Here is a 12,549-nt window from a genome sequence, read left to right on the forward strand (position 1 = left end):
AGCCAGGATGGTCTCGATCTCCTGACCTCGTGATCCGCCCGTCTCGGCCTCCCAAAGTGCTGGGATTACAGGCGTGAGCCACTGTGCCCAGCCAGAATGTCTTACTTTCATAGCACATCCTGGCTTATATTAAAATCACACTTAAAATGGGGCTAATAATGCCTACTTTAAAGGACTTTTTGAGGAATAAATGATGGGAAATTGCACTGTAAACTGCAAAAAAAAAAAAAAAAAAGATACAAATGTAAGGTAGAACTGTTGGTATTACTCATGAATCTCTCTCTCGCTAAACTACAGATTCCTGAAAAACAATTCCCTTACTTTTCACCTTTGTATTCTCCCCACTCTCCCTGACTTCCCACCTCCCACCGCACCTCCTGCAGAGTAAGATAGAGGCAGAAACAGCTGGGTTGGAGTTGGGAGAAGCAACCAATCAATTTTTTCTAGGACTGTCACGGATATTTCACCCAGAGTTTTACACGGCTAATAATGGGGATCTGGGAGCTATTTTCAATATTTTATAAAAGTCTAACCTGAAATTATGCTGTTGTCATCAGTAAAGCTTTACAAACCAAATAAAACATCAAAGTTTCCTTTTTCCCCCCCTCTTTTTCTTGTTTTTTTTTCTTCCTTTTGAATGGGATTATATAAGCAACTATGCATTTTATCGAAAAATTAATTATTACTTTAATAAATATTGTGAGAGGCCCTGTCATAGTTGCAGAGGACAAAGAATGAATAAAATAAATCATAATCCTTGCTTTTAAGGAACTCATAGTGCAGTGAAAACAGACAAGTTTAATGTACATGTATAATATTGTATGACAAGGACAATAATAAGAACAATTACAATAAAGGAAATATATATGAGAGTCTCAGTGTAGACTTTAGTGGGGTTAGCTGATCATGAAAGGCTTCCTGGAGGAAGTGAAACTTTAAAAGACCCTTGGGAGTTATCTAGGCAAAGGCTGTGTGTGAAGGACAAAGTGGGAAGCCAGACAGTATGTCCCCTGCAGAGGGAGAAATATATGCAAACATCCAGAGGTGAGAGAAAATATGTTACCAAGAAACTGTGGTTCCATAGGACCCAGTATAGAACTGGAGTACAGGAATGGGTAGAGACAGGGTGTGGGGAAGTATGGCATTTTCCCTAATTTTTTTGGGGCGGGGAGAATGGAGTCTTGCTCTGTCGCCCAGGCTGGAGTGCAGTGGTGCGATCTCGGCTCACTGCAACCTCCACCTCTCGGGTTCAAGCGATTCTCCCACCTCAGTCTCCCAAGTAGCTGGGATTACAGGCGCCTGCTACCACGCTCACCTGATTTTTGTATTTTTAGTAGAGACGGGGTTTCTCTACTAAAGACCAGCATGTTGGCCAGGCTGATCTCAAACTCCTGACCTCGTGATCTGCCTGCTTCAGCCTCCCAAAGTGCTGGGATTACAGGCGTGAGCCACAGTGCTCGGCCTTTCCCCAACTGTTATTTGGAAAAATTTCACACCTAGAAAACATTTGAAAAAATAAATGCAATGAACATCTATGTTCACTTCACCTAGATAATACACACACACACACACACACACACACACACACACACACACACACACACAGAGAGAGAGAGAGAAAGAGAAATGAATTTGGCAAAAAGGTTAACATCTGGTGATTAGTTGATGGTAGAGATTTCCTTTTTGCTTTTTTTGTTTTGTTTTGTTTTTTGTTTTTTTTTGAGACGGAGTTTCACTCTCGTTGCCCAGTCTGGAGTGCAATGGCACGATCTCAGCTCACTGCAACCTCCGCCTCCTGGGTTCAAGCAATTCTCCTGCCTCAGCCTCCCGAGTAGCTGGGATTACAGGTGCACGCCACCACACCCGGCTAATTTTTGTGTTATTAGTAGAGACAGGGTTTCACCATGTTGGCCAGGCTGGTCTCAAACTCCTGACCTCAGGTGATCTACCCACCTCAGCCTCCCAAAGTGCTGGGATTACAGGCGTGAGCCACTGCGCCCGGCCAGTGGTAGAGATTTCTAACATTCCTCAGATACTTCCTTCCTCCTAATCTGTAAATGTAAATCTTTCTATATCTTTCATCTATTTTATACTTCTATCCCTCCTTAGGAAGCTTTGGAGATTGATAGTTCATTAAAAAGTTCCATTGTTATGTGCACACACTCTAAGAATATCGAGTGTAGATAAACCAGTGTTTGTCAGCCTTTCATGACCAACCCCATAAGGAACAATTTTAGACTTTTTTTTTCCTAATCACCCCTCAGGAAACTATCTATCTATCTATCTATCTATCTATCATCAATCAATCATCTATCTATCTCTGGTTTTGTACTACATGTATATCTGTGCTTTGTATGCTGAAAGAGAAACAGCCAGGGATAGTGGCGTGCACCTGTAGTCTCAGCTACTTGGGAGGCTGAGGCAGGAGAATTGCTTGAGCCCAGGAGTTCAGGGTTGCAATGAGCTATGATTGTGCCACTGCAATCCAGCCTGAGTAACAGAGTAACCCCCATCTAAAACAAAAAATTTTTTAAAAGAGTAGGATTTTTTAACAACCCAAGAACCAAGTTCTTTCCATTTAGGAGCAATATTGCTCCCGTTTAGAATGTATGAGATAAACAGATCTAACATAAAGAAGGAATAAATCAGATTATAATAGAATGAACTCCTATTACAATTAGTTTTTAGAAAGAATATTAATATAGTCATCACATATAAATATAAAGTAAGATAAATTGTAAATTTTCTAACAAAAAACTGCACGATTTTGCTGTGAACCTAAAACTGCTGTAAAAAAGTATATACCTTAAAAACTGTAAAAATAAAAAAAATTATTATTTCAACATGCAATTAATATAAAACATTATTAACAAGATATTTTATATTCTTTTTTTCCATAATGAATCTTCCAAAACCAGTGTGCATTTTCCACTTACAGCACCATCTTAATTTGGACCAATTACATTTCAAGTGCTCATGTCGGACAACACAGGTCTAGAGTGATGGCAGTATCAAAGGTGGCTTGGAGACTCTTCCTATCTCCCAATCTCTATCAGCATTGCTCCAGGCCACACTAGACGCATATATGAAACAGTGCTTTACCCTGCAAAGGCAGCTTCCAAACAAGTCTCTGAACCTTCTTTCCACTCAGATTGCTGCCTCTCAGCTCCTCAAACACAGAGATTCACCCAGCCCTCCCCAGTCTAGTGCTCCAGAGAGCACTACTCCAAAGATTTTCTTGATGGGATTCTGTCTAAAAGAGGGACACGGAACACTGAATAATAGAAGGGCTTTATTACATCAGAATTTCCTGAAGACATCATATACTCCTCATTAATAATAGGAGAAGGAGCTTTCAGGTCCTGAACACTGTGCAAAAAAGTGAAAAATGTATTAAAATGCAGTGCAGATTTAAATGCTATCTAGAAAATAGGTACTTAAGAAAAAATAGTTGCTGTCAATATAGAAATAAATACCTAGGCTTTGCCCCAGTTGGTGGAATTATTTATATTTCCTTGCATCTAGGAACATTATTTATTTATATTTCCTAGCAACATTCCTGGAACTAATGTACAGACTTCTTTGTATGCCATGATATATTATAACCTACTCATCCTCTAAATATTATCATCAGGATGTGGGCACACTTTAGCTCAGAAAAGTTAGTTGTCATCTGAATTAGAAAAGGCACGACGTTAAATCATAGTTTGCCCTTATATATTCATCATTTTCAGGTTTTATCCCTCAGAGAAGTGAGAAAAAAAGGCATTTATTTGCTTACCATTTTCAACAGCTCTTCCAAAAGAAGAGAAAGGATGACAGAAAGTGGATGGACTATAAAATAAAAAGAGACTCAGTCTCACAGAATCCTGCAAAGAAAACTGCATGGCATGAAGTGGAATGCACACGTTGACTTTATAGTCACAAAATTATTATGTATTGCCTGACTCTCACCTGAGTCCTTTGGAACAAAGGAGGAGATAATGAATATTTAAAAATTAGGGCTGGGCATGGTGGCTCATGCCTGTAATCCCAGCACTTTGGGAGGCTGAGGCAGGTGGATCACCTGAGGTCAGGAATTCGAGACCAGCCTGACCAACATGGCAAAACCCTGTCTCTACTAAAAATGCAAAAATTAGCCAGGTGTGGTGGTGTGTGCCTGTAGTCCCAGTTACTCAGGGGGCTGAGACAGGAGAATTGCTTGAACTCGGCAGAGGTTGCAGTGAGCCAAGATTGTGCCACTACACTCCAGCCTGGGCAACAGACCGAGACTCCATCTCTAAATAAATAAATAAATAAATTTAAATAACATTGGTAAAATGTTATATGGTATATATAATCTTATGTGGCATTTTTTAAATTAAGAGGTCTTCATGGAAAATTCAAAATATTTTCCATCTTTACATCAAAACCTTTATAAATTAAGCATCTAATATTTTAATGTAATCTAATAATATGACATGATATCTGGTATTTCCTTTAAAACCCCCCAGCAGAGAAAACATAATAAAAGTTGGGGAAGTATATTAAACCAGAGTGACATAATGCTGTAACTGGTGAAGTTGAGTGAGGGGTACTTAGGGGTTAATTATACTTTTCCCTATGCTTGTATATATCATATACCTGAAGTTTCCCAAATAAAAAAGTTTAAAAATTATTGATGATTATTGACTTATATTCTTGTAAGTTTATCTACACTCGACTTATATTCTTGTAAATTGTTTGCATGTTTTTATCAGATACATTATTTACTCAGGAAAAAGTATGTGTATATATATGTATGTATACACACACACACACACACACACACACACACACACCCGTATTTTGGTGCTGCACTTAATTCCTGAGGATACGGGTTATGCATTTAACTTACCAGTTGCTTGCCCTTAGGTAAGTCGGGTAAGTTACTTCTGAGCATTCTTATGGAAGAATAACATAAACCTACAAGCAGTTACACAAGGAGAGTTCCAAAGCTCACATTATTCTAGCTGTTTCCTTCTTACCTTCTCAAAGTTGAAGAGTTGCCCGTTTTCACAAAATGTCAGGTAAATGAGGTAATGCACTTGAAAATATCCAGCACAGTGTCTGGCATAATACTGGCATTCACTTAGTGCTGGTTGAAATGATATTAAATATGTGGAGAAACTAGATTTAATATAGGAGGCAGGCCTACCCCTAATATTTGAGTGGCCATTAGCAAGAGGACAAACAGGGGCACCCAGCCTACGGCCTGTTCTCATCTTTCTCCATCCTACCAGAGGCCCTTGCATATGTGTGTGGACACTCCAACAGGCTTGATCAAGTTCCACCACCCCCAAAAGCTGTCCTTTGACCACTCCTGAGGCCTAAGTGTGTGTACACTTACCCTTGCAGTCCACAACTGCATAGGCCTGGGAGTGGGCTTCTGGCTATTTGTCAGAGAATTTCGGGCTTGTAGGTGGCTGGAACCTAGTCTGAAGGAGATGAGGGTGGGGTGGTGAGGGGAGAGATGTACTCTTGGGATTCCTTGGCCCATGGGAAGAGGTGTGGCTGGAGAAGGGCCAGGGTGGGTTCTTTGAAAGCAAAGGGTCCAGGGCAAGTGCCACAGGCATCTGAATCTAAAAGCAGTACTGATTCAAGACAAGGTATTATATTGAACCACTCAATGGAGTGGGAGTCAGAAGACATGGATTCTTGCCCTAATTCTGCCAGTAATGTCATATGTGACCTTCAATCAGTGTCTTTACCTTGCTGCACCTCAATTTTCTCATATATTCATTTAATAAATATTTACTGAGCTCCAACTATGAGCCAGACTTGCAACTAGACACTGAGGATATACAGAAAACTCAACAGATTGCCCTCATTGACTTAGCATTCTGACAGAGAGCAAGATAACTGGGGCAAACTTATTCTAAACAAAGGGCCCCTTCTAAACCAAAACTTACCATTCAAAATCAATGTTTAAAGTTGACATGTTTAATAAGTACAAGTAATGAAAGAATCCTAAAAGGAAAAAAGTGTTAAATCGTAATGCAATATTATCAAGAGCCTTTTATGATCAATTCTCTAACACAGCAGCATGAGTACTATACTAATTTTAATCACAAGCATTATTACCAAATGCAGCACGAAATTCAGTCTCTAAAATGTGCCATTTTCTTACTATTGTTACTCATTTGACTTATGAATATTTTATATGGAAGATAAATTTATGTAAAAATAATATAATCACAACACATTTATCCACATTTAAAAAATAACATACATTAACAGAATGTAGCAGGTAATTTTTAAAACATGTATTTCAAACAACATTAATATTGAGCTCTATTATGTAATAAACATAAAAAAGGTCGTTCAGAGAAATAGATGAATAAAGTGTAAATAGTCTAAGAACCACTTATATTTATACTAGACCAACTAAGATTGGGTGCAGCTTCCTGTCCTGACTACATCAACTATAGTTTGGGGTCATGACAAACAATTGATCAGACAACCAGGAGTCAATTGAGAAGAGCTAAGGAGTCTGTCTTAGATATAACAGTAAAGAATTTTTTTCTAAAAGGATAGCTGTTAATAATGGAACTGATATCTTGTGTACTTCTAGTTTGACCTACAAGCAGTTACACAAGGAGAGTTCCAAAGCTCACATTATTCTAGCTGTTTCCTTCTTACCTTCTCAAAGTTGAAGAGTTGCCCGTTTTCACAAAATGTCAGTGATGAGGGACTATTTATACCTGTTAGGTCTCACAACTAGAGTCCTCTCAGGTACAGTGAACTTTTAGATAAAAATAAAAATGCCCAGCATGCAGTGTGCACTAGAGTCTGTGCAACCTAGTCCTCCCTTCTCTGTCCATCTTGGTTCAAAATAAATAAAATAGAACAGAAGGAAACAGAGTTTTATTCATAGTATAGTGTTTTTATTGAGCTGTTTCCACTAGATGGCACTACAGATTCTGTGTTTTAGGAATCAGGCCCTTTTAAAAAAGAAAATTGGAAGACAAAAATGATCTGTCTGAAATGAACAATAAATCTCTCCAGTCATCTGTCCTAATGATCAGTTTCTTAGAAATGAAACATGAATCTTGGCCATTTATTCCCTATCAAACATTTATTAAATCATATTAAGTTTCAGACACTGGCCCAGTATTAAGGATGCAGAAACAGGACAAGGTCTTGTCCTTAAGAGTTCCCAGTGTGGAAAAGGAGGGGAACAGTGAGAGCAGAGGGCTGAATCAGACAAGCAAGCAGAAAATTGGAATGCAGAATGTTAAAGACTTGATAGAGGTCATCATAGAGTACCATGGGTAGCACCCAGAGGGACACCTAATGAAGACTTGATGAATGGAGGATCCCTAAAGAAGTTGATGTCTAAACTGAGCTTTGAAGAATGGGTTGGAATTCATTAGGCAAAGAAGGGTGTCCGAAGCAGAATAAGTAGTAGCTTGTATAATCATAAAAGAAGGCTGAAACCCAGTGTGCATACTTGGGTTTGGATGGGGCAGTGCAAGAAATGAGGTTGACTGGGCTGACAGAGGCAGGGTCATGGGAAACCATATATACATATGAGATTATATATATCACTTTAAGACATATGGAGTTTTATCCTGAAGGCACCTCCTACTCCTCTCCCCCCAGTTCATTCTGATTTTGTCACAGTGGCCTCCTCACTGTTGCTCAAACACGAGTAGGCATGTTCCTCTCTCAGCACGCACCAACTCTTCCCTCATCTGAACTATCTTTTCCCCATAGGTCCCTCCTTCACCTTCAAGTATTTGCTCAAGTATCACCTTCTCAATGATACTTACCCTGACCACTCCAATTATGTTGTAACACCCTCATCCTGCACTGGACGCTCCTCACTCTGCCTAATTTTTCTCCATGGCATTCTCACATTCTAACATACTATATAGTTCTGCAGTTATTATATTTATTGTTTGTTTTGTTTTGTTTTTGAGACAGAGTCTTGCTCTGTCACCCAAGCTGGAGTACAGCGGTATGATCTCTGCTCACTGCAGCCTCCGTCTCCCGGGCTCAAGTGATTCTCCTGCTTCAGCATCCCGAGTAGGTGGGATTACAAACGTGCACCACCATGCCCAGCTAATTTTTGTATTTTTAGTAGAGATGGGGTTTCGCCACGTTGGCCAGTGATCTCAAGTGATTCGCCCACCTCAGTCTCCCAAAGTGCTGGGATTACAGGCATGAGTCACCGTGCCCGACATATTTACTGTTTATTGGCTGCTTTCCTCTACTAGAAGGTAAATTCCATGAGAGCAGGACTTTTTGCTTGTTTTAACAAAACATCTCTGGTGCCTGGCACATAGTCAAAAGTCCTTGCTGCCAAGGAACTTATTATTTTAGTAGGAAGTAAGCTGTGAAGACATTTGGGAAAATCATATTCCAGGTACTCAAAGGACATTAAATGAGTAAATAAAGGCATGGAAGAGCTACCAAAGAGTATGATCAAACTGGAATTGCAGAATGATCACTAACAGGATTATAGAGAATGAATTGAAAACAGGGAGTGAATTCGGAGATATGATGGAGGTAATAATACAGTAAAAAGAGCCCCCATGTAACAAGTGCTTTATAAATCACCTCCAAATCCCACATCAATCAAGGGAGGATGAAAAAGTTAAAAAAGAAGAAGAAAAAGAAAAAGAAGAGGAGGAGGAAGAGGAAGAAGAAGCCACCATGGAGGTGACTCATGCCTGTAATCCCAGCACTTTGGGAGGCCAAGGCAGGTGGATCACCAGAGGTCAGGAGTTCAAGACCACCCTGACCAACATAGTGAAACCCCATCTCTACTAAAATTACAAAATTAACTAGGCATGGTGGCACATGCCCGTAATCCCAGCTACTTGGGAAGCTGAGGCAGGAGAATCACTAGAACCTGGGAGGCAGAGGTTGCAGTGAGCTGAAATTGTGCCATTGCACTCCAGCTTGGGCAACAAGAGCAAAATTCCATCTCAGAAAAAAAAAAAAAAGAGGGAGGGCTAAGGACCTTGGGAACTAGCAACATTTCAGAGCCAAGTGGAAGAAGCAGTATCCTGTAGAGAAAAAGAGAAGTGGTCAGAGAGGCAGGAGGTAGAAGAAAAATCAAGAATAGCATATGGCAACTGAGGAAGAAGTTTCAAGAAGAAAGTTGTCAGTGTCAGACCAGGCACAGTGGCTAATGCCTACAATCTGAGCATTTTGGAAGGCCAAGGTGGGAGGATCACTTGAGCCCAGGAGTTCAAGACTAGCCTGGGCAACATGGTGAGACCTCATCTCTACAAAAATAAAAATATTAGCTGGGCATAGTGGCACACACCTATAATCCCAGCTTGGGAAGCTAAGGTGGGAGGATCGCTTGAGTCCAGGAGATTGAGGCTGCAGTGAACTGTGATCACACCACTGCACTGCAGCCTGGGCAACAGAGTGAGACCCTGTCTCAAACAAACAAACAAATAAACAAACAAACAGAAACAAAAAACTGTCACTGTCAAAAGCTATAGTGAATTCAGTTAGTTAAAAACTGAAAAGTATCCAATGGGTTTAGCAAATATGAAGTTATTGGTAACTTTGGCAAAGGCAACTTCAGAGGAATGGTGAGAGCAAATGCCAGATAGAGCTGTGTTTAGGAGTAAAATGTAAGAAGAAGAAGAGAAGCAAATGTAGACTATTGTTTTCAAGCAGCTTGGCTATAAAGAAGTAGAGATTGGGAGCTAGAGAGGGGCATAGGGTAGAAGGAGAGACTGAAGCATGGACATGAGCGGAAGAAAAGATCCACCAGAAAGAAGATAAAGACAGAAGAGAGAGAGGAGGCAGGCAGGGCTGAACTTCAGAGCACAGGTCTTAGGAGAAAGGAGTCTCCTTCCTTTGAAGGAAAGAAGGAAGGATGGCAACAGAGACAGATGGAATGGTGAAAGATAAGTCTGACAGAGCTCTCTGGTCCCTTTCCATATATCCACTCAATGTCGAGTGGTATTGATCAAGCAAAGTGCCCAAACCAGGCTTGCCTGATTTCCTGATGGGTCATTCTCCCTTCCTGTCTTTCTTGCCTTCGGTATCATCCCTGTCTTAGGCAACAGGGGTGGGCTGAAACTCTTTAGACACTTTTTCTTTTTTTTTTTTTTTTGAGATGGAGTCTTGCTCTGTCGCCCAGGCTGGAGTGCAGTGGCGTGATCTCGGCTCACTGCAAGCTCTGCCTCCCAGGTTCATGCCATTCTCCTGCCTCAGCCTCCCGAGTAGCTGGGATTACAGGTGCCCGCCACCACGCCCGGCTAATTTTTTGTATTTTTAATAGAGACAGGGTTTCACCGTGTTAGCCAGGATGGTCTCGATCTCCTGACCTCATGATCCACCCACCTCAGCCTCCCAAAGTGCTGGAATTACAGGCATGAGCCACCGCGCCCAGCCATCTTTAGACACTTTCATGAACCCTGGTCACTTCCATCAGTCCTGTTCCTCTAATCCCATGACTTTTGCACTTCCCTTTAACTATTTGCTGCCTGGGGCCCCCAGACAGGTGAAGCAATGTGTGAGCATGGAAGAAGACACCGAATTAATTCTGAGAAAGGAGCATCCTTAACAAATCCTCTCTCATCCTGTGATGTCACCCCGTCTCACTTATGGTCTGCACTATCCATGAAACTCTTGGTTGAAGGTGGTCCTGTTTGTCCTCCCATTAATTGAGATGACCATTCTCTCCTTCATCAATAACAGGTCTTTATTAAATGACTGCTGTCTAGGTTGCCAAGATTTTCCATCTTAACAGAGAGAGTATATGTGTATGTATGTGATATAGTGTGTAAATATATACACATATGTAAATATATACACACGTATATATATACACATAATAAATAAAAACAATAACACAAGGTAGCACAAACTGCAAAGTGAATAATATAGGCAAAACAGCTATTAAGCTCGAATCTGGGGCCTTGAAATAAGAGAAAGCTTCACGGGTATAGCGTGAAGTAGGCCTTTCATAGAAGGAAGGGTAGGTTTAAATAATAAAAGAAGGAGAATCTTGCCAACAACTTAGCAAAGACCAAGAAATGTGCTTGGTAATGTTTAGGGAATAACTAAAAAGCAGTTTTAGGAATCCATTGAGGAATCCAGGTATTATCCTACAAAAATGGGGAGCTACTGAAGGTTTTAGAATGAAGACTGACTTGTATCATGTTTGTATATGTTTTTACAATCAATTTGGAAGAACTGTGTAGATAATTAAAAAATAAAGGGCAGGGATAATTCAGACACTATTGTGATACTTAAAGTGAGGGTGATAAAGAGCTATAGCATCTTAAAAAGTGTATGCAGTGAGGTGTTGGCAGTGGGGATGGAAAGAAATTGGTGTCTGCCTGGATATGGAACAAGAGCAAGGAGGCCAGCAGCACTATAAGGTTTCATGCAGGAGGGAAAGGAGAATGATGATACTCTGGAGAGAATCAAACAGGAAAATTCAGAGAGTGCAGTTCAGTGAGCAAAGAAGTTCAGTGAAGTTTATGCTATGTGGGACTTGGTGATAGGAACACATTTGAGTGCAGATTTAGAAATCTATGACAAGAGCTCAGGGGAGACATCAGTACTGGGAGCACTGGTCTGGGAATCATTCACATAAGAGGAAATGTAGACGCAAAGGTAGGAGATAAAGTGGAGGAAGGGGAACTAGTGAGGATGGAAGGTGTGAGAAGCAGCCCGAGAGACAGAAGACTAGGAGAGTAGAGTATTTCAGAAGTCAAGGAGGAGACAAGTTTTAAGGATGATGAAGCACAAAAAAATAGTAAATACTAAAGAGATTGCCTATTGAGAAAAGGCCAGCAATATGGTCACTCATGATCTACAAGAAAGTCTCCATAGGAAAGAGGGGAGGAATAAACGGGTGGTGATGGTTATAAAAAGATGACGAAAGCAGACAGTGAGACCACTCTTTTGAGAAATATAGCGGTGAGAACCACCACCGTTAATACGTTGAAGAGGAGCTAGATCAAAAGTCGCTTTGCTTCCCCTTTCAGGACTTCATCAGAACTCTTGGCAGAAAAATGGACTGAATAAAACATAGGAAGAATAAGGTTTTGAGGAAGCAGGAGAGGTTGGGATAAAAAGCAAAGATCTTGAGGAACTAATCTTGGCACTAAAGAATGGCAGTCAGGAGAGGTACGAGAGGAGGTGTGAGGAATCATGGATTTTTTAAGTAGAAAGGCAAGGTAGTTCTTCAGATGGCCTTGTTTTTCTCATCAATGGAAGGGAATTAGCTGCAGCACGTGTGAGGGATTTGATGCTTAAGAAACTGAGAAAAGAAAGGTGGAGGTGACCAGGCACGGCGGCTCACACCTGTAATCCCAGCACTTTGGGAGGCTGAGGCGGGTGGATCACCTGAGGTCAGGAGTTCAAGAGGAGCCTACCCAACACGGTGAAATCCAGTCTCTACTAAAAATTCAAAAAATTAGCCGGGTGTGGTGGTGCACACCTGTAATTCCAGCTACCCGGGAGGCTGAGGGAGGAGAATCGCTTGAACCCTGGAGGTGGAGGTTGCAGTGTGCCAAGAGCCTGCCATTGCATTCCGGCCTAGGC

Source organism: Colobus angolensis, unplaced genomic scaffold (assembly GCF_000951035.1).
Source record: "Colobus angolensis palliatus isolate OR3802 unplaced genomic scaffold, Cang.pa_1.0 Scaffold124, whole genome shotgun sequence".
In the NCBI taxonomy this organism is placed as follows: domain Eukaryota; kingdom Metazoa; phylum Chordata; class Mammalia; order Primates; family Cercopithecidae; genus Colobus; species Colobus angolensis.